This window comes from Monodelphis domestica, chromosome 4 (genome assembly GCF_027887165.1).
Source record: "Monodelphis domestica isolate mMonDom1 chromosome 4, mMonDom1.pri, whole genome shotgun sequence".
In the NCBI taxonomy this organism is placed as follows: domain Eukaryota; kingdom Metazoa; phylum Chordata; class Mammalia; order Didelphimorphia; family Didelphidae; genus Monodelphis; species Monodelphis domestica.
In genome coordinates this window covers 284,744,264-284,769,083 of record NC_077230.1, presented here as the reverse complement: position 1 = coordinate 284,769,083, position 24,820 = coordinate 284,744,264, and the positions used below count along the sequence as shown (strand labels likewise).

Below are 24,820 nucleotides of genomic sequence, written 5' to 3'. Positions count from 1 at the left end.
TAATTCTAAGCCTCAGGTCCATTTCCTGTAAGGGAAATATTAGTATTTCCTTTCATCCTCACATGTTGTTCCTCTCTCAAAGAATTATAGTAGGGAACATCTAAGTGACTCAGGGTATAGAGAGCCAGGCCTTGAGATGGGAGGCCCTGGGTTCAGATCGCTCCTCAGATATTTCCTGGGCAAGTAAACCCAGGCAAGTCACAACCTGGCTCTTGCTTACCCCTTACTTCTCTTCAGCCTTAGAACCAATACATAGTATTGATTCTAAGAAGGAAGATAACCATTTTTTTAAAAACTATTGTAGATCATTCAGATATAATTTCCCCTTTGTTTGATCCAATTCAGTGGTCCTTGTATGCTTAGAAGATTTTTAAAAAACCTACATTATTTCTTTTTATTTGAATTTTATTTTACTTTTAATTTTTTTTTCAACCAGCAAAAATACAACTCTTCATCTTCCCCCCATAACCCTCCCACTACGCTCTATTGTGAGATTTTAACATTGCTACCTGATTGATCAAAAGAAAGAGATGACCAAATTAGTAAGAAAAAGTCTGGAAATGCTTGCTGGGAGAATGATTGCATTTTCTCTTTGGGAATGAGCTATAGCAAAAGTTCCACAGCTGGGTGGCATCATTTTCTTGCCATGATGAAACTTTGTGAGCATGACTATAGTCCTCAGGTGCAAGCTGGATTTGGCTCCTCTAGAGCCTGGAAAGGAATTGTTTGCTCCCTACCCTTGAACTAACTAGAGGCCTAAGAGACTCTGATTAGACTTGGGGCTGAAGATCAAATGCCCAGCTTGTCCCACTGTCAGGTGCCTTTGGGGAGACACAGGGGCCAGTAAAACATTTTGCCTAAAATGCAAGTGCATCAAGGGAATGATCATAATAATTAAAAAAGAATAAACTCTATTACTTGAGCCTGGTGGGTGTGGAACAGCTGTCTGACTTGGAACTGCAGAAAGGAGAACTTACCCAGAACTTGGCAGTCAGTGTTCATCTGTAAGATTTTTTTCCCTCTTCAATCCTGGGAGTTTTGCAGAATTAGTTGTTGGTCTGGGCATCAGTTCCCTTTGCTCAAACATCTGTGGGCACCAGGAAGTTGGGAATCTGGTAGAAAATTCCTACAGAGGGTCACATGCAGAATTATTTCTGCTAGGGTAACTTCCCCAAGGCTCTGGCAGGATAGAGCAGAGCTAATAAGAGGATAAGAATGTGGGTGGTAGAAAAGGGAGTTTGGGAAGTGGTTGCCAAATTAGTAGTTTACACGTCAAACTCAGCATTTAAATCCAAAACCAGAGTGGAGAACCATTTCAGCCCCAGGGCTTCCATCTGTGCCTGAAGTCAGGCTAGCATGGAACTTAAAATGAGTGTATTGTGGGTTTTAAAGGAGAGGTAGGGTCATATGAAATTGACTCAGTGTTATCAGATAATGCAGTGTTCTGGATGAGTGAAATTTCCAGAAAACTGAACCATAGCCTTATAAATGCTAAAACTTTATTTTTAAAAGTCTTGTCAGAATTGACCTTTTAAGTGCCCTCTGCATAATTTAACCTTTTTTGAATTCAGTTATAGAGGCAGTGGAATGTATGAGGGCAGTACCTTTGGTATGAAGGCTTTTCAAGCTCCTTTAGGGGTTACTCAACCACTTTTGGTATCTACCAGCCACCCAATTCTCACCAAAGATTCCAAGAAGCCATAGCACATGCAGTAGTCATATCCTAATAAAATGTTGTAGTTTAAACAAGGTTGAGCATAACTAACAGGTCTCAAACTCTTGGGTTAGTTAGGGGAATGTCTACCTCAAGTATATGAAGACTTCCCTTGGTGGAATGGGCAGATAAGAACAACTGTTTTATTTTTCAAAGACCAGGAAGACTGAAGAAGAAATTGTGGCACTCTTAGAATTTGATCAGATAGAGAAAATGTGAAGGCCATCCATTGCATCCAAGACCATCTCCAGTCATTCTGACTTTTGTCTTGCCACTGGATTTCAATGTCTCTGGAAGAAAGACTGAAGCTGACAACTTTATGTAACTCTGCCTCACTTCAAACCAATTTACACAAAAACCAAGATACACCTTGTTGATGTCATTGGTCCTCTCTGAAAACAAAGCACAAACAACAATAGACAAAGTAGAAAGAGTAATACTTCTGGTGTTAGAGAACCTGGTTTCAAATACTGCTTTTTGATATTTACTACTCAAGTGACCCTAAACAAGGCATACAATCTCCCTCAATCTACCTAGTGTTGAAAATGAGAGGTTTTGACTTAGATGGCCTTTGCAGCCCCTTCCCATTTTAAATATATGATTCAATTCAACGGGCATTAATAAAGTCCCCAGTGTGCACAAAGTACTGTGTGAGGCAGTGGGGATACAAAGAAAAAATAAATAAAAGAGTTCTTGCCCTCCAGGAGCTTTTATTCTATGTGGGCGTATAGTTTAATAGGTAAATCAATATGTGTATAGACAGACACTAAATACAAAGTAATTTAGGGAGCCAGGGGCACAGAGTATTGATATCTTGAGGGGAATCAGGGAAGCTTTATTTCCTAGTGGGAACTTGAGCTGAGCCTTGAAAGGAACAAAAGATTCCAAATTGGAAGTGCAGAGGGAGAATATTTTGGGAAGGATACAGAATGATGTGTTGGGATCATAGCTAATAACCTACTTTGATTGGAATATAGAGATTTAAGAAGAAGAGTAACATGAAATCATTTTGGAAAGACAAGTTGTAGCCAGGCTCTGAAAGTTACTAGACAGGCACCATGTTATTATGGCATCAAAGAGACCATATCATCAAGTAGAGTTGCCTCAAAAGGCTATTGAGATAGAGAGATCTTTTTATTATTATGCTAAAATAACTGGGTTAGGGTGCCTTAATAATTCAGTGATAACCTCCTTGACTGCAGCCACATTTTCTTCCTCCCTCTGTGGAATTTTGTCATTTCCCAGGATTACAGTGGTTATTGTCTGAAGGGAGGACTTTTCCTGAGTGGTTTATTCTCATAGGTGAGCACTCTGTGGAGGTAGATAAGTGGCTCAGTAAATAGAGTACTGATCCTAGAGTCAGGAAGACCTGAGTTCAAATACAGGCTCAGACTACCTTTTAGGTGACCCTGGTTAAGTCACTTAACCTCTGATTGCATGACAAAAATTTCCAATGGATTCACTGGAGAAGGAAATGGCAAACTACTACAGTATCATTGTCAAGAAAACCCCTTGGATTGCTATGATCCACAGGGCCACAAAGAGTCTGACACAACTGAACAGCAACAAAAGTTCTTTGTAGATAATACACATTAAAAGGACTTAGGTTCCTGGTGAGCCACATGCAATATGGTTCAACATAAAAAGAAAGACAGGAAGATGTCTCCTCCTCATCTGGGTTATCTGATTTTATTATCTAGGATCTGATTCTGTGTGATAATGGCCAGCATTATGTAAATACTGAGAGAGAGAGAGAAAGAGAGAGAGATATGAGATTGGCAGACAGAGATACAGAGAAACAGTGAGAGAAACAATGAGAGAGTAAAAAGAGAATCAGAAACATAGACAGACAGAGGGAATGAGACAGAAACAAAGGCATAAGATAATAAGATAGATAAGAGAGACAAGATAAAAGAGAGAGAATGAGGGAGACAGACAGAGAGAATGAGAGAGAGAGAGACAATGAGAGAGAGAATGAGAGAGAGAGAATTGCTTATGAACTGAATTGAGGTGCTTATAAGTTTCTTTGAGGGGTGGGAGGGAAAAAGTGAAAGGAAATATATAAAACCTTGCTAAGGAAATTCAGAACTTTAATTTCAACATGGTTCAAACCCTGAAGTGATAGATTGGATTCTTTGGTATCACTCCCAGAGCAGCGATGGAGAACTTGAGCCCTCTTGACTTAAAAATGTTTAAGGGAATTGAACATTTGAAAGAGATCTTTGCTTGACCGGCTCCTCTATGTAAAGCTTTGCATAAATATTATGCTCTTCCGAAACATATTTTTATTAGCAGTAGTACTTGTCTCTTTGCACCTTCATCAGATTTTCAAGTGTTACTGATATCAGATGAAAAAAATGCCCACTAAATAGACCCTGGAGTGGATAAGTGGACCTCCATAGTACATTGTCTCAGAATCATCATCCATTTAATTAAAGAAAAAATTATTAGGATCTTATGAGCACAGATCCTCAGCTAAAAAGGATCCTAGAGTTCATCTATCATAAACCCCTTAATTTTACAGAAGAAAAAACTGAGACTTTTAATTAGCTCAGAAAGTAAGGTGATTTTCCAAGGTCATCCATCAATCAGCAAATATTTATTAAGCACCTACACTATTCCATGTACTGTATTAAGTGCTGAAGTTATAGGTGTATTAAGTATTAGAGGCTGGATTTGGACATAGGACTTTTGACTCCAAAGCCTTGGGGGCTTTCCAAGTTATGAATGTCCCCTGCACTGCACTGTACATAACCTTTTCTGCTTCCACTAATCCCTACTATGTGTAAAATACTTTGGGGATACAAAGACAGACAATGCACATGCTGCTCTCAAGGGTCTTTCAGTGTAGTGTGGGCATGGTGATAGAGGAAGATGTTCACAAAAATAAATATGATATAAAGACAGGTGAGATAAGGCTTATAGAGTGGTCTAGACAAAATGAAATAAGAAATGGGAGGAGGAAGAAGTGAAGAAAAGGACCACTCAATCTGAGTCTTGAAAAAAGGGAGGAATTTCATCAAATCGAATTAAGGTTTTTCCTCCCATTATTCAGAGCTACAATTCTTCTTTTCATTTTGACTTCATTTTTGAAGACTTCAGGGCATCCCTCACTGTTACTTCTTTTTATTTTCTTAACCCTTATCTTTGGTCTTAGAATTGATAATAAGTATAAGATAATAAGTAATAAGAAGAGGATAAGGACTAGGCACTTGGAGCTAAACAACTTGCCCAGAGTCATATAGCTAAGAAGTATCTGAGGTCAGATTTGAACTCAAAACCTCCCATCTCTATCCCATCATCAAACCACTGAGCTACCTACATGCCCTTCTGTGACTCCTTGACACTTCTGTTTTTCTTCCAGAACTGTTCTCTTCCTCCTATTCCATGCTTCTCATTTTCTCTTGTCTTCCTTCTCCTTTCTCTCCCTTCAGACTGCAAGTACACAGGAGGGTTCACAATTTAGCATAGAGGCACTGACAATAGAGGCACCATGATGCAATGGAAGGAACACTAGATCTAGAGTCAGAAAACCTGAGTTCAAATCCCACCTCTGGGCTTTGCTGACCTTGTGATTTTGAGCCAAGTCATAACCTCTGGGCATTTTATTACATGTAACATGAAGAATTTGGACAAGATGGCCACTGAGGTCCCTTCTAGCTCCAGATCTTTGTAATCCAGTTCCTATTTTCCCCTTTATCCACCATTCTCAAAATAACTCGTGTGTTTCTGCTTTGTTAAGTTCCGTCAGTGATTCCAACAGTTACAGACTCACAAGAGAGCATTTGCTGTCACCGAGAGGGGCTCTAGCTGAGTGCAGGCATAGACCCTCATTTTTCATCACTCAGAAAATTAAATCCACCAGAAATGAACCATCTATTATTTGGGGGCTGCTTTGGGACCTCTTGTGCCCTGAACTCAAATATCATTTTGAAATTGTCCCCAGTAAATTGGAGCCCCTCCAATTATTTTCAGTGGCTCAAATTGGTGTCACTGTTAAGGATAACAGCAGTGCGATTCTAGCTCTCTCTAGGGTGAGTTTCAGCTCACCCACTTCAAAAAAAGCCAGCAAACACTTCATTTAGGTACTAAAAAATACACTCCAGGAAATGGAGGCAAACAGTTTTCTGCTGACGCTCCTGGGGGAATGGAACTTATAAAGACATTAGGTGTCACACTTGAAGAGAGACCTATTTCCTCCAAAAGACAAGTGAAGTACTTTCTCTCAGACTTGGGCCTTAGCCGGTGAAACTCAGCTTATGTTCTGTATCCAGGACTGTTTCCCTATACCACATCATGAACTCACATCACAGCTCCCTTCTTCGAAATACCGCTGGTACCCACCACTGGCTAAATCTCTCCTGTGTGTGTAAAAGCATCAGTCTGCATCACCTCTGCCTGAGGCTCAAGACTACTTAGCTTTCTTCAGTTCTCTTTACTCTCTTCCCTATCCCATCTGTAATTCTCAGGCTAATTTTATTTATTTGGTACATTAAAATTACTTTAAATTCCTTCCCTTCCTCCCCACATCTGTTTAGAGATTGTGTCTTTTGATGAAAAAGATATATGTATATTTAAAGCTATGTCTTACTTATTTCTATTTATAATTTCTTTCTCTGGAGGTAGACCTACATAAGTCATTGTTCAAACAATATTTCTGTTGCTGAATATAATATTCTCTTGGACTTGTTTGATTCTTTATAATTTTATGTAGGTCTTTCCATGTTTTTCCGAAATTAAGCTGTTTGTCATTTCTTATGGAGCAATAGTATTTCATCACAATCATACGTCATTTACCCATTTCCCAACTGATGGGCATCCCCTCAATTTCTTGTCCTTTGCCACCACAAAGAGAGCTGCTATAAATATTTTAGAAAATATAAGGTGGGTTTTTTTCCCTTTTTTCCCTGGAAGTCAGAGCTGTTAAGATTTGGAGGCAAGGAGGGAAAACATTACAAGAATAGGGACAGCCAGCGCAAAGCACAGACTCAAGAGACAAAGTGGTTTATGCAAGAAATAGCAAGTAGAACAGTATGGTTAAAGTATAGTGCATGTGAAGGGAAGTGAAATGTAAGAAGCCTGGAAAGATAGGAAGAGGCCAGGTTGTGAAAGGCCTTAAATGCCAAACAGAGGGCTATATATTGGATCCTAGAGCTTTTGTTGTTCATTCATTTCAGTTGATTCTCACTCTTCATGACCCCATTTGAACTTTTCTTGGCAAAGATACTGCAATGTTTTGCTATTTCCTTCTCCAGATCATTTTTACCTATGAGGGAACTGAGGCGAGCAGGGTTAAATGACTTGCTCAAGGTCATATAGTATCTAAGGAAGGATTTGCACTTAAGTTTCACTGACTCCAATCCTGGAACATGGCTTAATTTACGGCTACTTGAGTTTGTTGAGAAAAAAAAAAGAAACACAGACTGAGCTATGCTCTAGGAAAATAATTTTGGCTGCAGAATGGAGAATGGGTTGGTTTGGGAAGAAACTTGAAGCAGAAGGAGCAATGTGAAGACTGTTGCAATACCCCTTTGACAGGCGATGAGAACTTTTCCTGGTTTGGTGGATTTGTGAGTGGAGAGAAGGACATGCGTATGAATGATGTTGGGCAGAAAGTCATGACATGACAGGACTGAACAAGAGATTAGATAAGTGAAGTGAGAATGAGAAATTGAAGATGGCACTACTGAAGTTGTGAGCCTCAGCACCTGGGAAAGTTGGATAGGATGGACAGTTTGGGGAGAAAGAAAATAAGTTCTGTTTTAGACATGCTGATTTTGAAATCTGATTCAAGATATATAAAAAAAATTAAGGATCAGGATTGTAGTTTAGGAGGAATATTATTTGCTCAAATCATCTTAATGAAATCTTAGAAGTGGGGGAAAATTAGGCATCTTTTGGTTTATCAACCAATCAGTTAAATTCTGTCTTAAAACAAACAAGGATAAGTGTTCTACCAGATTCTATTTGAATATAAATGGAGACCTCACTACTTCAAAATTCAGATCATTCCATTATCAGAGCTCTAATTATGGAAAAGTAGAATTGTGGTATATATCTTGAAGGGATTTTGGAGGCAATCACATCCAACCATCTTTATACTAGAGATTAGGAATTTGACAAGTTTCCTAGAGAAAGTAAGTGACTTGCCCAATTTCAAATAAGTAGCAAATGACAAGATTGCTACCTTTGAATTGAAATCCTATTACTTAATAATGTTCCCTCATTGGTCATAATGTATTTATTATTCTATGAACTCAAAAGTATTCTAAACATATGTTAAACATTTTTTTTAGAAAAAGAAAAAAGTAGAATAAAATCTTTCTTGATGAAGCTTCCAGCTTAGTGGGTATGATATGCCAGGGATAATAAATCTGGTGCCTTTTGAAGATGACAGCTGTTCTAGCTAGTTTATAGCGACCTGTGCTTGGATTCAGGAAGAACTTAATTCAAATTTGGGCTCAAACATTTACTAGCTTTGGGCAAGTCATTTAAATAACCCTTTATTTTCCTCAGTTTCTTCAACTCTAAAATTGGGATAATAATTAGGCTATGTCTCATAAAAATTGTTTTCAGGATGAAATAAGATACCATGCGTAATACTCTGAAAAGCTTAAACCACTATGTTACTGATGGTTGTTTCTACTCATTTATATTTTTATAAATCTCTTTTTTCCACAGCCCACCCCCACAGCCATTGAGTGTTTCTCATATGGCATAATTTGAGTCCTCCCTCACTATCTAATCTTCTTATTATTACTTTTACCTACCATTTAAATAACTTTTTGTTTGTTTGTTTCCAAGGCAGAAGAGTGATTGGGCTAGGCAATGGGGGTTAAACGACTTGCCAATGATCACACAGCTAGAAAGTGTCTGAGTACAAATTTGAATCCAGAACCTCCCATAAACATTTTAATGATTGTAAGGCGCTATGCAGGTTATGTCATTTGACTCTTATAAAAACTCTTTGTAATAGGAGTTACTATCCCCATCTTATAGCTGAGAAAACTGAAAATGAGGATTTAAGTAACTTGCCCAGGGTTGTTCAGCTAATAAGCATATGAAACAGAATTTAAACTCATGTTTTCCTGACTCTTAAGTCCAACATTCATTTTCACTGGTTCACTATCATGCACAGAATTCTTTCTCTCTTTGGTTCTTCCTTCTGGCCATGGATTCCTTTAAGCTTCTGCTAAAATCCATCTTCTAAAAAGTTTCCTGTTTCTCTTTGATATTAGTTCATTCCCTCTTCAATCACTTCTAGTTTATCCTATCTATAATTTGTTTGAATATTGTTGATTTTATGTGGTCTCTTACATTAGATATTGAGCTTCCTAAGTACAGAGGCTGTCTTTTATCTTAGTATGCCCAGTGTTTAGCATGCCTCACCATAGGCTAGGTGCTTAATAAATTCTTGTTATTATTGTTATTAACTCTGCTACCTAACTATTCATGATATATATCCTATCTATAGAGAGTTTCCTTTTTATAGATGTCCCTCTTAAAATGTGGTGGCCCAAACTGAATAAATCATTAAGATGTAGTTTAGTCAATTTATAGGATAATTGGAATAGTGCCTCCTTTGATCTGGACACTAATATTTCATTATATTAGAGAATCTGTGGTTTAATTAATAGCGGTATTCTCTCCAATAGTAGCAATCTCAACCCATCCCCACCTCATCCTATATGACTCTTGTCTTGTCTATCCATCATCTTCCACAGGTGAAGGGAGAGGGTCACTTAATGTCTAGAGATCCTCTTCCAGGAATTTGAACATTATTCTGAGTCTATGATCACCCATTCCTATAATACATCTCTAAAATGCTATCTTTTACACTACTCCTTATACACCCACCCTTCATCATAGTTAATTTGGTGCTACAAATTTACATGTACCATGCAATTCTGGAGGAATTTAATCATATAAATCTGTATGTCTGACCATAAATTAAGCCAACAGACAAAGTAAATTTCCTGTTAAGCACAAAGACTTAAAAAAGGTTAGTAAGGGAAATGGCCTCGTTTGTTTTATCATATGTCCCAAAGTACCAAGAAATGTCTTGGGTCTTTTAGTCAACATATATGATTGGCTATATCCCTTATATGATATTTCATCTCCCAGGTCCCTGTTTTTGCATGGTCTTTGGCTAAAATACAATCCTCTACTTCTGTCTCTCTGAAAAAAATGTATATCAGTATTCATGAGAAGTATTTGCAAAAGAACCACTATGTAAATAATCATAGTTTAATAGCTACCATTTGATTTTTTCACACACTATATTAATTCCTACATCACAGCCAAGGATTAAGAAAATCCCAATCAATTCTTGTACTTTAGAGAGAATTGCTATATATTTCTATGTCTGGGTCCTGGGTAAGAGATTTTATCCAGTATGCTGCTTTTTGCACTTTCTTTGTCCTTAAAAATCCCAAAGAATGTTTTCCTTTAACAGAATTTGGTTAATAAATGAAGAGGACAAAGTTTTTTTTTCCTCCCTGTATGTAACCTCCATACATAAGGATGGGAAAGTGCAGACAGTCTGATGAACCACCTCCCAATTAACTATTTGCCAATTAAAATGTCTTGGGAAGTTTAAGGGAGGAGCTTCATAATGATATCCTAAAAGTGTATATGAATACCAGGACTATCACAACATCTTTGGTCATGGGGAGTGTCAATGACCTATTTCACTTTACTGGTTATAATGCTGGCTTGATCAACAAACTGATATTTTTTTTACCCAAAATCAAACTCTTGAAATAATTTTATTCATATCAATGGTGAATTGAAAAGGATGAAGAAATAGAAAAAATTCCATAAATATTATTTTTAAAAACACTATGATAATATAAACATATACTATGTTACTTGGTGACATGAGAATGAGAAGATAGATGTAGAGGAATATAGTAAAAGATGTATTAGAAATGTGATTCAGAAGTAAAGAATGAAATATTCCACAATTTATAAGGCAAGATAGTAATATCATTTATTGGTGGTAATAATAAATATTAAATAAAAAATAATAAAAGATTTTATTTTGTTTATTTTCTTTAAGGAAAAGCTTAGCAGCACAATTTCCCCCAGAAAAGTCCAGCTGACATCATTATCCATCAACAGGGCCTACCAGATATCTGTGCTCTCTGATGGATCAGATCAAAAGACTCTCCATTCAGACACTTCACAGACTGGAAAATGGGGAATTTTCATCCCACTTGATTTTTCCAATGAGAACTCTGGGGCTAAACTCTCTTGAGTATTTGTAGATCTCATTTAGAAGTCTTTGTATATAGGCAGCACAGTGTCATCTGCAAACAGGAGCAGCTGGAAGACCTCATTATCTAAAAGGAATCCTTCCATCTGAGCTCTTTGCTGAACAATTTTCATAACGGTAGCAGGCAACTTTGGCTAAGATATGTCTCCTTTGAAAATCAATGGATCAACAAATAAATTTAACTCAGGTGTTGCTGCTATCAGTGGATCTTGTGATTGACCACTTATAGAAGACAATTAAATAAACTTTGGAAGCTAGGGAACAGAAGAGTTTGAAATAAGGAAAAAGTGTATCCCAGACAGATACATGGTTTACAAAAACAAAGAAATGGGAGATGAAATGCCATTTAAGGGAAATAGGAAGAAGACCATTTTGGCTGCAATGGAGAGTGCACAAGGGGAAATAGTGATTAATAAACTTGGAAAGGTAACTAGAGGCCAGATGATGAAAGATTTTAAGCATTAAAGCAGTTATTTTGACCAAATTTCAGAGGTGATAGGGAGCCATTGGTGCTTTTTGAGCATGGGAGTAGGATGATGTGACTTAAGTGTTGTTAATATCAATTTAGTAGGTATGAGCAGGATGAATTAGAGGTGGGGAAATATGGAACAGGGACACCAATTAGAAAGCAGTTGTAATAGTTCAAACAAGAATGGTGATGGTCAAAACTAAATTGGATTCTGTGTGATTCAAGTGAAAGAAACAGGCACAAAAGATTTTGGGAAGGTAGAATTAACAAGCCTGGTTACCAATTTTATAAGACTTGAACTCTAAGGAAAGTGAGGTAAGGTGAGGAATAAAAAGTAAGTATTATGTTTAGATCTAAGAGACTGGAAATATATTGGTGCCCTAAAAAGAACAGGTAAATTAGAATGAGTAGTAGTTCAGAGGAAAGTGTAATTCATTTTAGTGTGAATATCTTGGGTTTGAGATGCCTAGAGAACATTGAGTTAGTATTGTCTAATCAGCATTTTTTATCATGGGGGAAAAAAGAGCTCAGATAAGAAAGAAGGGTTGACTATGTACCTCTGATAGTTATTTACAAAGAGATGATAAACAAATCTGCAGGAATTATTGAGGTTTTTGAGACTGGAGACAGAAGAAAAATGATCACAGGCAAGGAAGGAGAAAACTATAATCTGGGGAGGTGGCAGGAAAAGGATATGCAGCAAAGGAATGGCCAGATAGGAAGGAGAAGAAGTAAAATGGAATGATTTCATGAAAACTAAGGGAAGAGAAAGTACTCAAAAAGACCATGTGGTCTTCATTGTCATTGATATTAATTAGGCCAAAAGGGATGAGAATTGAGGAAAGGCCATGGGATTTAGCAGTTTAATAAGTCATGAGAACCTTAAAGAAAGCAGTTTCAGTTGAATGAAGTCAGAAGTCTTCAAAAGATTGAAGATTGAGTTAAAGGATATGTTGGTATGTTTAACAATGAAAGAAAGAAAAAAGAACATATGTCATACTTTGTAAGCTTAATATGAATTATTAAGGTATTCTCCATTGTTTTCTCCATCAAGGTAAAACAATAAATCAAGCCCTAATTTTTAGCATTTGCCAATTTCTGAACAGTAAATACTCACAATGAACTTTTAACCATATCTCCTCTTTAGCCAATATAAATGTACTCTAGAATACCCATGAATGAGAAGAAATGAATCAGAGGCATTCAATGTAGAAATTCCATGGTTTTTTCCCCCTCCTTGGGAGGAGAGCTATAGTATAAGTTAGTGGCTTAAAGGAGATAAAAAGCCAACTAAAGCATTTTAAAAGATGAGTAACAATTTGTTATATTTCTATTCAGCAAAGAAGTCAGTAGATAGGAAGTGGTTTAAAGAGAGCATCAGGAGGGAAAAAGGCAAGGCATGAAATATTTATTAAGTGTTTCGATATTAAGTGCTGGGGATATAACTACATGCAAAAAAAGGATTCTTGCCCACAAGAAGTTTGCATTCATTTTTATTATTATATTTCCCCAATTATATGAAGATACAATTTTTAATAATCATTTTCTATTTTGTTGTCCATGTTCTTTCCCTCCCTCTCCTTTTCCCATATGGCAGGCCGCCTTTCCCAAGGTGGCAGGTAACACAATATAGGTTATACATGTGCTATCATGCGATACATATTTCCATGTTTGTCATGTTACAAAAGAAGACACATATGGATTATGTAAGAAAAAAACTCAAGGAAATAAAGTGGAAAATGGTTTGCTTCAATTTACATCAAGACTTCATTAGCTCCTTGTATAGTAGTAGATAGTCTTTTTAATGAATCCCTTCCAATTATTTTGGATTCTTGCATTGCTAATAATAGATAGTTCATTCATAGTGGGTCATATTATATTGTTACTGTTGCCATGTGCAACGTTCTGCTCAATTTACTATACATTACTTCATATAAATCTTGCCAAGTTTTTAGTGATCATTTTTGTCATTTCTTATGACATAATAGTATCCCATTATAATCATATACCATAACTTGTTCAGCCATTCCCCCAATTGATAGACATCTCTACAGTTTCTAATTCTTTCCCACTATAGAAAGAGCTGCTATAAATATTTTTGTAGATGCAAGTTCTATTCCCTTACCTTTGATCTCATTGGTCTAGAGAGCTAGTAATAGTATTGCTGGAACAAAGGGTATACACAGTTTTATGGCCCTTTGGGCACAGTTCCAAATTAAAATGATTGTGTCAGTTCACAGCTTCTCTAACAGTATATCAGGGTCTCAATTTTCCCACATTTCCTCTATTTATCACTTTTTTTTTCATATTAGCCAATCTGATAGATGTGAGGGTACTATACAGAGTGGTTTTAATTTACATTTCTCTAATGATTTGGAGCATTTTTTCCAAGTGACTAAAGATGGTTTTAATTTATTTGTCTGAGAACTGCTTCTTCATATCCTTTGACTATTTATCAACTGGGGAATAACTTGTATTCTTATAAATTTTATTCAGTTATCTATATTTGAGAAATGAGGACTTTGTCAGAGACACTAGCTATGAAGAAAAAAAAAAAGCTTTCCCCCTAGATTTTTGTGTTCTTTCTAATCTTGGTTGCAATGGTTTTGTTTTTACAAAAACTTTGTAACTTAATATAGTCAAAGTTATCTATTTTATATCTTATACTGTTTTCTATGTCTGATTTGGTCATAAAATTTTCACTTGTCCATAGAGCTGATGAGTAAACTATTTTGTGTTACTCTAATTTGTTTATGGTATCATCCTTTATTTCTAAATCATGTATCCATTTTGGCTTTTGTATATGGTGTGAAGTATTGAACTATACCTAGTTTCTACCATACTGTTTTCCAGTTTCCCCAATAGTTTTTGTTGAATGTTGAGTTCTTCCAAAAACTTAGATCTTTAGAAGAAACTTACATTCTAATGGGATAAAAAAAACAAATAAAAGGGAGCTGATAAGCAAGAAGGGAAGTTTGGAGATCGGGGTAACATTAAACTCTGTAGAGTTAGAAACATTCCTTGCAAGAGGAATGAAGCATGGCCAGCCTAGATTAAGTGGGTAGACATGGTGCAGAGATGACCCAGGGTGAGAAGACCACAAGCAAAGTTTTAAGGTGAGAGAGCCTCAGGTGAAGAGGGAAGTAGCAACATGAGAAAATAGCTGACATACAAAGGAAAAGTCTAGATATTCATAAACAGTTCCCGGAGGGCAATTAAAGGACCTAGGACCTAGAGTGGGTTCCTTCCCAAAATGGAGACCTGTAGAGGTATTCCCCAATGTTAGAAATAAAGTAGGGATGTAGAGGGATATTCCAGGGTGATAAGGCTCCAAATATTCAGAGGATGGGGGAACAGCGATTGAAAGGAAGTGATGAATAGGAAGTGATGGGAAGGAATCTCATAAGTGGCATAACTAGTAAGATTGTCCTTCATGAGAAAGATTATTGCTTTATTTGAAAGTAAAGGAGGAGAGAATGGACAATGATGACAAGGGGTTTTGAGATCTAGATTAAAGGTGAAGAGGGATCCTGTTAAGGCAGATAGCATCTATTTTCTCAGGAAAACATGAGGCAATGTTGCCTCTTAAGAAGGAGTAGGGGGAAGTACTATCGGAGGCTTGTGGAGAGAAAATAATATTTGGAAAAATAGCTACAGGGTACAACATAGAGAAATTCACTAAGCGATAAGAATTATCTTATGATGTTGAGGGGCCAGTTAAGATAAAATAATAGCAATATGCTAATGTCCCTTGGTAAATACCTTCTGGAGTGACTTCTAACTCCATTTGACAGTACATGAGTCGGAACTGAAAAGGCAGATATTGAAAAGACTCTTTTAAATGTTTTTTTTTTCTTCAGTGGTATTTCTAACTCCTGAAGCCATATGTCTAAGACTAGAATGATAGAATACTAATGAATAAATTTATTGGTAGTAGAAAGCATTCTTTAATAAAATCTTTACAGATCTTTTCTTTGTATTTTAATCAATTTATTGTCCTCTGGTGGAGGGGATACAAAACCAAGATGGCTGAGAAGGAAAATATCATCTGATCTCTACCAAATTACCCTCCCAAAACTATGACATAATATCTTAGAATGAATTTTGGAGCAGCCTAACCCACAAAAAGACAAAGTGAAGTAATTTTCCAGCACAAAACAACTTAGAAGACTGGCACAGTGGGGTGGAGTTGGAGTGCAGTGTGCCAGGGTATGCCCCATAAAAGCAATAGGTCTTTGGCACAGCTGATAAAACAGCAAGAGCTTCTGGAGCTCTCATTCACAGAGAGTAAGCAGAGGGAGAAGTTCGAACAATTGCTCAGAAGGAAATTATAAAGATCTCTTTATTGACTTTGGGTGCAAGATTCTTGTCTCATTGACCATACACAAAACCAGGTCTCAGTTTGGGGGCATGATCTCAGGGTGAGGAGGAGCACTAGCAGATGCCAACACTTGCAGTCAAAGGAGAGACCAGGGGACTCTGGTCAAAGTTCCAAGAGGTAAAAGAGTGCTTGAGGTTACTCACAGACAAGAACACAGGCCAGAAGAATATTAAACACACCTCTCCTTACATCATACCTCCTTGGAAGAACTAAAAACAGATAGATCCCTAGAATTACCTCAGAAGGCAACTGCACAAAGAACCTGAAACTTAGAACAATGGTCTATTCACCAGAGATACAGAGCCCAAATTTAACATGTTTCTAATTAAAGGAAAAGAAAAAGACTGGGAAATAAGGAAGATAAAGAAAAAGAAACTCAACATAAAATGTTTTTTGGTGACAGGGAAGACCAAAACACAAACTTAGAAGAAGAAACCAACACCACTACAGCTGCATTCAAAGGCTCCAAGAACAAGAGGAATTGCTCTCAGGTCCAAAGAGAAGAATTTCTTGAAAGGTAGAATTGACCTCATGAAAAAAGATGTACAAAAATTCACTGAGAAAAAGAACATTTAACAAATTAGAATTGGACAAATGTAAAAAGGTGGTACAAAAACCCACTGAAAAAATTATGTCTCAAAGATTAGATTTGGGCAAGTGGAAGCTAATAACTCCATGAGACATTAAGAAACAATCAAAGTCAAAAGAAGGAAAAGGTAGGAAAAAAATCTGTATTATTTCATTGGAAAGGCAACTGAACTAGAAAAAAATCCAGGAGAGATCATTTAAGAATTATTGTACTACTTGAAAGCCATAATCATAAAAAGAACTAAGCATTTCCTTTCAAGAAATTATCAGGGAAAAATGCTGAGATATTCTTGAACCAGAGGACGAAATAGAAATTGAAATGATCCACTAATCACCTCCTGTAAAGGATAATTTTAGCTCTTTGACTTAAAATCTAAATTTAATTGGTCGCCAGGGAAAATCCCCAATAATAAAATACCTGTCAGCTGGAAATTTTATGGTGATTTAATTGATATAGTGGAGGAGATTAAGGAGAAAGAAGAAGGAAAAGGAGTAGGATTTCTCCCACCTGGCTAGTACTGGGCAGGAAGATTAGGAGATCTAGAAAGTAAGGTTTTGGAGTGTGAAGGAGGAAGGAACCAGCTTGAACTCCAAAAGGGCTCAGCCAAGATGCCTGAAGCTTAATCAGCTCAAGGGCAAACTCACCGCCAAACCCAGACAAATAACTGCCACCACTCCAAGATGTCGGAATGCCTAACAAGATACCAGCCTGAGTTGCCTTTCCAGGGAAAAAGAGTGAAGAGAGCATATGACATGCCTTATATAGACGGTTTTACGTCACTTTCCTGCATCTCATCTGTATCAATGATAACTTAGCTTGACTTAGAACAGCGCAGGAGTCTGTCTGCTGTTTTCTGTACAGGCCTGTTGAAGGCCATTTTCTCAGATAATTAAATCTTTGAGTATGGAGCAGACATTCCTGACCTTGTTAAACTGAGTAGGGTGAGAAATGTAGAGTTCCCAAGACTTGATTCTGTTAAACCAAGTATCTCCATTGTTACTAATCAGGAAATAGATAAATCAGATCTTCTAAAGTAGGGTCTGATTAGGGTGGAATAGTTTTAAAATTCACACTCCTGAAAGAGATCCCAAAAGGATAACTCCCAAGAGTATTATAGCCAAATTCCAGAACTTCTATGTCAAAAAAAAAATATTACAAGCAACCAAAAATAAACAATTCAATATCATGAAGCCATAGTCAAGAGAAGACAAGCTTTAGCAGCTTCTATATTAAAGGATCTAAGGCAATGATATTCTAGAGGACAAAAGAATCACTTACCCAGAAAAACTGAGGGTAATCCTTCAGGAGAAAAAAAAATGAATATTCAATTAAATAGAGGAGTTTCAAGCATCCTTGAAAAAACCAGAGCTGAATGGAAAGGTAAAAATGAGACATCAAAAGGCATTTAATATGATCAGACTGTGTACAATCATACAAGGGGAGATGGTTCTTGTAACTCCAAAGAACTTTGCCATTATTAGGATAGTCAGAAGGAGTATACATAGACAGAGGGCAAGGGTGTGAGTTGGATATAATGGGATGATGTAAAATTAAATTAAATTAAATTAAGGTTTATGAAAGAGGAATGCTTGGAGAGGTGGGAGAAGGGAGAAATAGAATTAGGTATATTATTGCACATAAAAGAGTCATGAAAGAGCTTTTACAGTTGAGGGGAAGATGGGGAAGGTGGGGAGGGAGACAATATGAACCTTCTCATTGGAATTGGTTCAATGAAGGAAGAACATACATAATCAATTGGTTATAGAGAAAACTATCACACTATAGGAAAAGAGGAAAGGAAGGGGATAAGAAAAGGGAGGTGGAGCTAAAAAAAAGAGAGCAAATTAGGGGGTATGGAAGGTCATAATCTAAACATGGGTAAATAGCATGGAGAATAATATAAAGTAATTATAATGATGTAATTTTTAGAAGTCTTTCTAATAAAGGCACCATTTCTCAAATACATAAAAATTAAGTTGAATATAAAAGAATAAAAGCTATTCCCCAATGGGTAAATGGTCAAAGGATATGAAAAGGTAGTTCTCAGAAAAAGTAATTAAATTTCTATATAGTCATGCAAAAAAATGCTCTAAATCACTATTAATTAGAAAAAAATTACATTAAAACAACTCTAAGGGACTACCCCACAGCTATCAGATTTGTTATTATGACAGAAAAGGAAAATAACAAAATATGGAGGGGATATGGGAAAAGTGAGACACTAAAGTCCTATCGGGGGATTTGTGAACTGCTTCAACCATTCTAGAGAGCAATTTGAACCTATGCACAAAGGAATATTAACAATGGATACCAGTTGAACCAATAACACTATTAACTAGGTTTATCCCAAAGATATGGGGAAAAAAGGTTGTGGAAGAACCCAAATGTACAAACATATTTTTAAAGCAGCTCTTTTTGGTGGGAGGGGGAAAAAATTAGAAAGTGAGAGGATACTTATTGGTTGGGAAATGGTTCTTATATGATTGTAATGGGATACTATTGTGCTGTAAGAAATAACAAGCAGGAGGAGATCAGAAAAACCTGGAAAGTCTTACATGAACTAGAGTAGTAAAATAAACAAAACCAGAAAAAATTAAACACATAGACAAGAATATTATACAATAAACATTCTTTTATAGGACCAATATAAAGGTATGTCTTCAATCCACAAGAGCTTCAGTCAACCACTTTATCCGTAGTCATCCATATAACCTCCAAAAGAAGATATAATCAAAGTTTTAAAGACTTCTCACCAATGAAGGAATGTTAATGGAGAAAATCCCCTGATTAACACCCTATGCCTGCATGAAATTATTACCATAGTTACTGCTAAAGTTTCTTACAATCATATTTGCACAAATAATCATTTAAATAGGCCAGATGGGAGTTACTTTGATGGAAATTTATTTTTTTCTCAACTTTCTCTTCCTGTTTTTTATAAATTTTCATCTTGCTCTAACAATTATTCTAATGATACAAAAACAGTGGAATCAGAAATTATACCCATTGTAAGAATATAAATTTAGGTCTTATGTCAAATATGAGAATTCTATAGTACTATTGTGGTCACTGATTTAAAGATATAACTGAAGTAAAAAATAACTTTTAGTAGCTTTATTTACAGAGGAAGACAGAGTGAAAATGGAAAAGGTAGCTAAAGAGACAGGTTTTAACAAGCCTACTAGCTCAGCCTCACAAGGGTTTTCCCACATCTCGTAGTGTCTTCAGCTAGAGTTCTACCAATGCAGCCTCCTCCAAAGCCAAAGCAGGGATTTTCAGAACCAATCTCTCCAGAAGCCAGAAAAGGAAGGCCAACTACTCCCCTCCCCTCCCCCAAGACAAACTCCAAAGGAGAAGACCAAAGGCTAAGTCCCAAGACAAAGTCCTACAACACCAAAGTTCAGAGGAGAAGATCCAGGAGCAGTCGTCCAAGAAGCAGTCCAAGAACCAAAGTCCAAGGTCCAAGTTCCAAGGTCTCTCCAACAGAAAGTTCAGAACTTTTTATAGTCCTTTTTCCATGTCATTTCCTGTAGCTTCCTCCACTTTACTGAAATCAATTGCAGTCTTTCAATCTGCCTAGCACTGCCCAGGGGCAGGGCAGTGGCCTCTGGAGTTGTCACCCACTTTAGTAAGTGACTTGCAAACTCTCTTACTTAGTTTTAAGTAGAGTGGTTAAGTTTTTGACTGATTAATTTAAAAATTGCTGATTGATAGATAAAGAAAATTTGATTCACTCTTCACACCATATTTATTATGAGTTCACTTTATGTTAAAATAATTTTTTTTGTGACATGCCCAGAATCTTTCATTGCATTTCTCCTGGAAACTATAGTGTATGGCAATAAGACTTCCATATTTTTTTAGTTGTCTTTGGCTTTCTCTTATTTGTATTCCTGAGCCATATATTTTTCATCATATTTTCATTATTTCCTAGTATGCCAACTTTTCAGTGAGGTCATCTAATAGCAAATTATATGTTGGAAGAATTATTAAATTATATTAATTTCTTCATAGAAATATTCTAAAATTTATATTGGGGAATTATTAACATTATTTTATTTGTGAATTTTCAAATACTGACCATGAGCACTGCAACTTTATAACCAAAAGCCCCATATTTTTTTTACCTTTCAAATTAAGTTTAAGTTAACTTCATCAATGCTTTTATTTGCCACTTCAAGAACTACCTATTATACATCTTTCTGCTTAATTTCAAGTTTATCTTCTGATTTTGATTATAATAAGAATGTCAAGACCAATATGATTTCATTTGTCTGAGAATATGTCCATTCCTTAGTCATTGATCAATGATCTCACATTTAGAGTCTGCTATTGATTGCTGCATAGCCAACAGTCTTGAATGATTTAATCAGACATTCCAGTGCAATTACTTACATCAGTGGTTTACAAAATGGGATTCTAGTTACTTGGCAAGGCCATAGCCCAACTCCAAGTGATTTGAGACCACAAACTTGTTAAGTGGAATTGTGGGTTGCATCCCACCTCCACTACGATAATCAATAAGAGCTAAAAATATTTTATATGCACCCTTTATATCTCCTTTACCTTGAATCTGCCATTATAAAATATGATCCATTCAATATATTCTTCTTATTTATGGGACCAGGCCATTGGTCATCCAAGTGCCTATCTGGAATAAATATATCAAGAGATCATTTATATATATTTGTATTTGTATATTTTATTTTGTCACTATACATTTTTCACATACTTTGTTTTTCTAGTTAGGCCCAATTTTTTTTAAATTTTATTTATCCAGATTATATGATTAAGATTTTTAATAATTACTTTCTGACATTTTATGATCTATGTTTCCACCTTTCCTCAAATCACTCCTCCTTCCCCAAGATGAAATATGATATACATTAATTTTATGGTTGGACTTAAATATATTTTAATTTGTGGTTGCCAGGGATTTAATTTCTAGATTCCAAAATGAATTACTAAAGTAAAATGTAATTTATGGCAGTTTATTTACAATAGAGGGAAGATATTAAGGATGAGAGAAAAGGGGAGAGAGAGAGAGAGAGAGAGAGAGAGAAAGAGAGAGAGAGAGAGAGAGAGAGAGAGAGAGAGCGAGAGAGCGAGCGCGAGCGCACTCTGGCTTCCTTAGAGCCAGGTAGAAATTCTAAGCCATAGCCAGGTGAAAGGAGTTTCAAGATGATGGGCCTTTCTCTGGGGTTCACAGCTCCAGAAAGACAAGGAAACTAAGTCAGCCTTTCACTCACCATGGAAAGCAGTCTGAGGTCTCCTGCATGAGCTCCTCCAGGGGTCCAGTTCCACATCCAAGTGTCTTCACTCCAAGTCTGAGTGTCTGTCTTCCAGTGTCTCCTCAAGTATCTGATTTCCAGTCCAACTCCCAGGGACTGATGATTCTTCCAGTCTTTGCTCTGAGTGACTGAATCTTACCTCCTTGTGTGCCTCTGTTTCCTCTATTTAAAGACCTTTTTCTCTTGTGTCACTTCCCCTAAAATTTATGTCTACCAATCACAGCAGATGCTCCTCTCTAGGACTGCCCATTCAATGTATGAAATGGGTTTTCACACCTTTTTGTAGTTAGTTCACACCGTTCTATGGTTAAAATAGGTAGTTCTACTTTAAATACTGAGTTAACACTTTGGGGATTAAAATCTAAAAATATACCAGGGATTACAATTTTATCTCCACTATTAAGGAAGAGCTAAGTAACTGCATTATTACAATCAGGAGAGAGCCAAATCCAATCTTCACATACGGGTTGTATAAGTGTTATCATACCATACATATTTGCATGTTCATTATATTGTCAAAGACACAAAGCATTCACACTAGAGAAAAATTGAGGCAATACAATGAAGAATCATATGCTTCTATCTGAATTTAGACTCCATGAATTCCTTCTATGGCAGTGGATGGCATTTTTCTTCATGAATCCCTTGGATTTGTTCTGGATCCTTGCCTTGTTGATAATATTTTTGATTCACAGTTGATTATCATGCTTTATTGCTGTTGCTGTGTACAACATTCTTTTGATTCTGCTCACTTCACTTTGCCTCAATTCATAAAGTCTGTCCAGGTCTTTTTGTGATCGTCTTCTTTGTCACTTCTTATGGCACAACAGTATTTCATTATAATCACATACCACAACTTGCTCAGCCATTCCCCAGCTGATGGACATCCCTTCAGTTTCTAGATCTTTGCCTCTAAAAAAGAGATGCTATAAATATTTTTGTGCAAATAGATCTTTTCCCTCTATCTTTGAGGTCTTTGGAATATAGACCTAGTGATAATATTGCTGGGTCAAAGGGTATGCATACTTTTATAGCTGTTTGGGCACGGTTCCAAATTGCTCTAAGCCGATTTCTCTATAATAATGTGGATTTTACTGGAAAGATCTGTTGTGCTCTAAGAATTAAGCACATGTCATTTTCAGGTGGGAGCATTTGAAGAACTTCACCACTGAAAGGAAAATACTTTTGTTTTTAGACTATATGAAAAAGACATATTCTCTGACACTGGTAAATACTTTAATTTTTTAATTTTTTTCATATACTTAATTCATTTTATTTTATTTTTGATTCCTCACTAATTCTAATCACCTGACTACACCTAAGAGGCATTTTGGATAATCCATTCTTAGTAAAGTAATCCTTACAACATTTATTGGACATGTTAGGGAAAAAATCTCATTCTAAATTATGAAAAATGCAGTCAGATATCAACTTAGTACAACATGATGGAATATTTTAATAAAGTTCAAATTATTTTCTTAAACAGACTTTCTCCATAGCCAAAAATCTTGAATGATTTAATCAGACATTCCAGTGCAATTATTTACATCAGTAGTCTCCAAAATGGGATTCCAGTCACTTGGTAAGACTATGACCTATAGCATAACTCCAAGGGATTTGAAATCATTAATTTAAAGAGTAGAAGGGTGGGTTGCATCCCATCCTCCCTGCAATAACCAATAATAAAACTTTTTTCCAATAAAATCATAACAAACCCTTCACCAATTATCTTTTTCCCCCTAAAAAAATTAATCTTTTCCTTATTTGTCTCCCACACATGACTATGCAAGCTTTCATTCTTTCCCTTTACTACTCTGTGGTGTTCCCTTCAAGGTTACCATTTCCTAACTTTGACCTATTCACGGGCATGGAGGTGCCAATGTGAAAATTCTCCAGTCTCCACTCAAATACCCAGCGTGCCCTCCAGATCACGATGTTTCTGGGATGTAATGCCTTGGCTAGATCTCCATTTCAGAGTAGTCTTTGATAAGTAAGCACACACATTATTTTGTCAATTGTGAAGAATAAGCTATAATGAATAAACAGATACTTCTGACCCATAATCTAAATTACAGATACCATTACTTTACCTTTACTCCCAAATTCATTATTTTTCTGAAATTTGCTTTTCCCACTAATGACAGCAACTCCCTTATAGTCACCTGAATTTCTAACTTTGATGGTCTTCTTTACTCTTCATTCTTACTCATCCCCCATATATAGTAATTTTCCAAGTCTTGTTATTTCTACCTCCCCAATATTTCTTTGATCTGTATCCTTTTTTCTGCTCACACAGTCACCACCCTAGTTCAGTACATTATCATTTCTCATCTGAATTATTGCAATAACTACCTAAGTAGTTTTCTGCCTCAAGGCTCTCTCTTCACCAATCCATTATCCACAAAGCATCTGTCAAAGTGATTTTCCTATATTGAAGGAACCTGACCATGTCAGTTCCCTACTCAATGAATTCTAGTGGTTTTCTATTGAATCTAGAATCAAATATTTCATCTTTACCTTATTCTTTTTGAATTTTTATTTTTTACAAGTTTTAAAGGAATAGGGAAAGACACTGGACATGTGGTTTCATGGATATAGGTAGTTTCCAGATGAAAAAACTTATACCAATGCAAGTAGATATTTTTTCTATAAACCCGAAGACTTGAAAAAATAATAAGCTTTATAATGCACATAATAATGCAAATAATGATAATGCACAATATAGTAATATGTGTCTATAAATTACACTTAAGTGTATATGCATTTTTTTTCCCGTGGGGTGGCCAATCAAAACTTTAGAAATGGATGAATGCTTAATGAATTAACTTTTCTTTTAGGAAAAAAAAACATTAATGAACTGCCACATAAGAAATTACCAGAATCAGAGAATTATAAGTGGATAAACTTCTCAAAATTGAACTAGATTGTTTCTCATACTGCAAGCATAGAACATGCCCTTAGCCTATACATGAAATCTTTCTAGCTTTGTAGAACCTTCTAGGACTTACATTCTACAGATATTGATCTAAGAACTCATGTCATGATAAGGTAAGAGAAGACTTTAGTAAAAGATAATTAGTGAGTATCCTTGAAAATAGT

The 24,820-nt window shown here is 36.2% G+C and overlaps 1 protein-coding gene and 1 long non-coding RNA gene across 9 annotated transcripts in view; one reads left to right on the top strand and one right to left on the bottom strand.

Moving 5' to 3' along the window:
- The window catches only part of OPCML (opioid binding protein/cell adhesion molecule like), a 1,618,997-nt gene that overhangs the window by 1,385,497 nt on the left and 208,680 nt on the right, over positions 1-24,820 (top strand). The window lies entirely within an intron of this gene.
- The window catches only part of LOC103101963 (uncharacterized), a 62,839-nt gene that overhangs the window by 16,464 nt on the left and 21,555 nt on the right, over positions 1-24,820 (bottom strand). For all 3 annotated transcript variants that reach the window (XR_008918112.1, XR_008918111.1, XR_001622188.2), the window contains exon 3: positions 978-1,126. This is a non-coding gene — a long non-coding RNA (uncharacterized LOC103101963). The remainder of the gene's footprint in view (positions 1-977; positions 1,127-24,820) is intronic.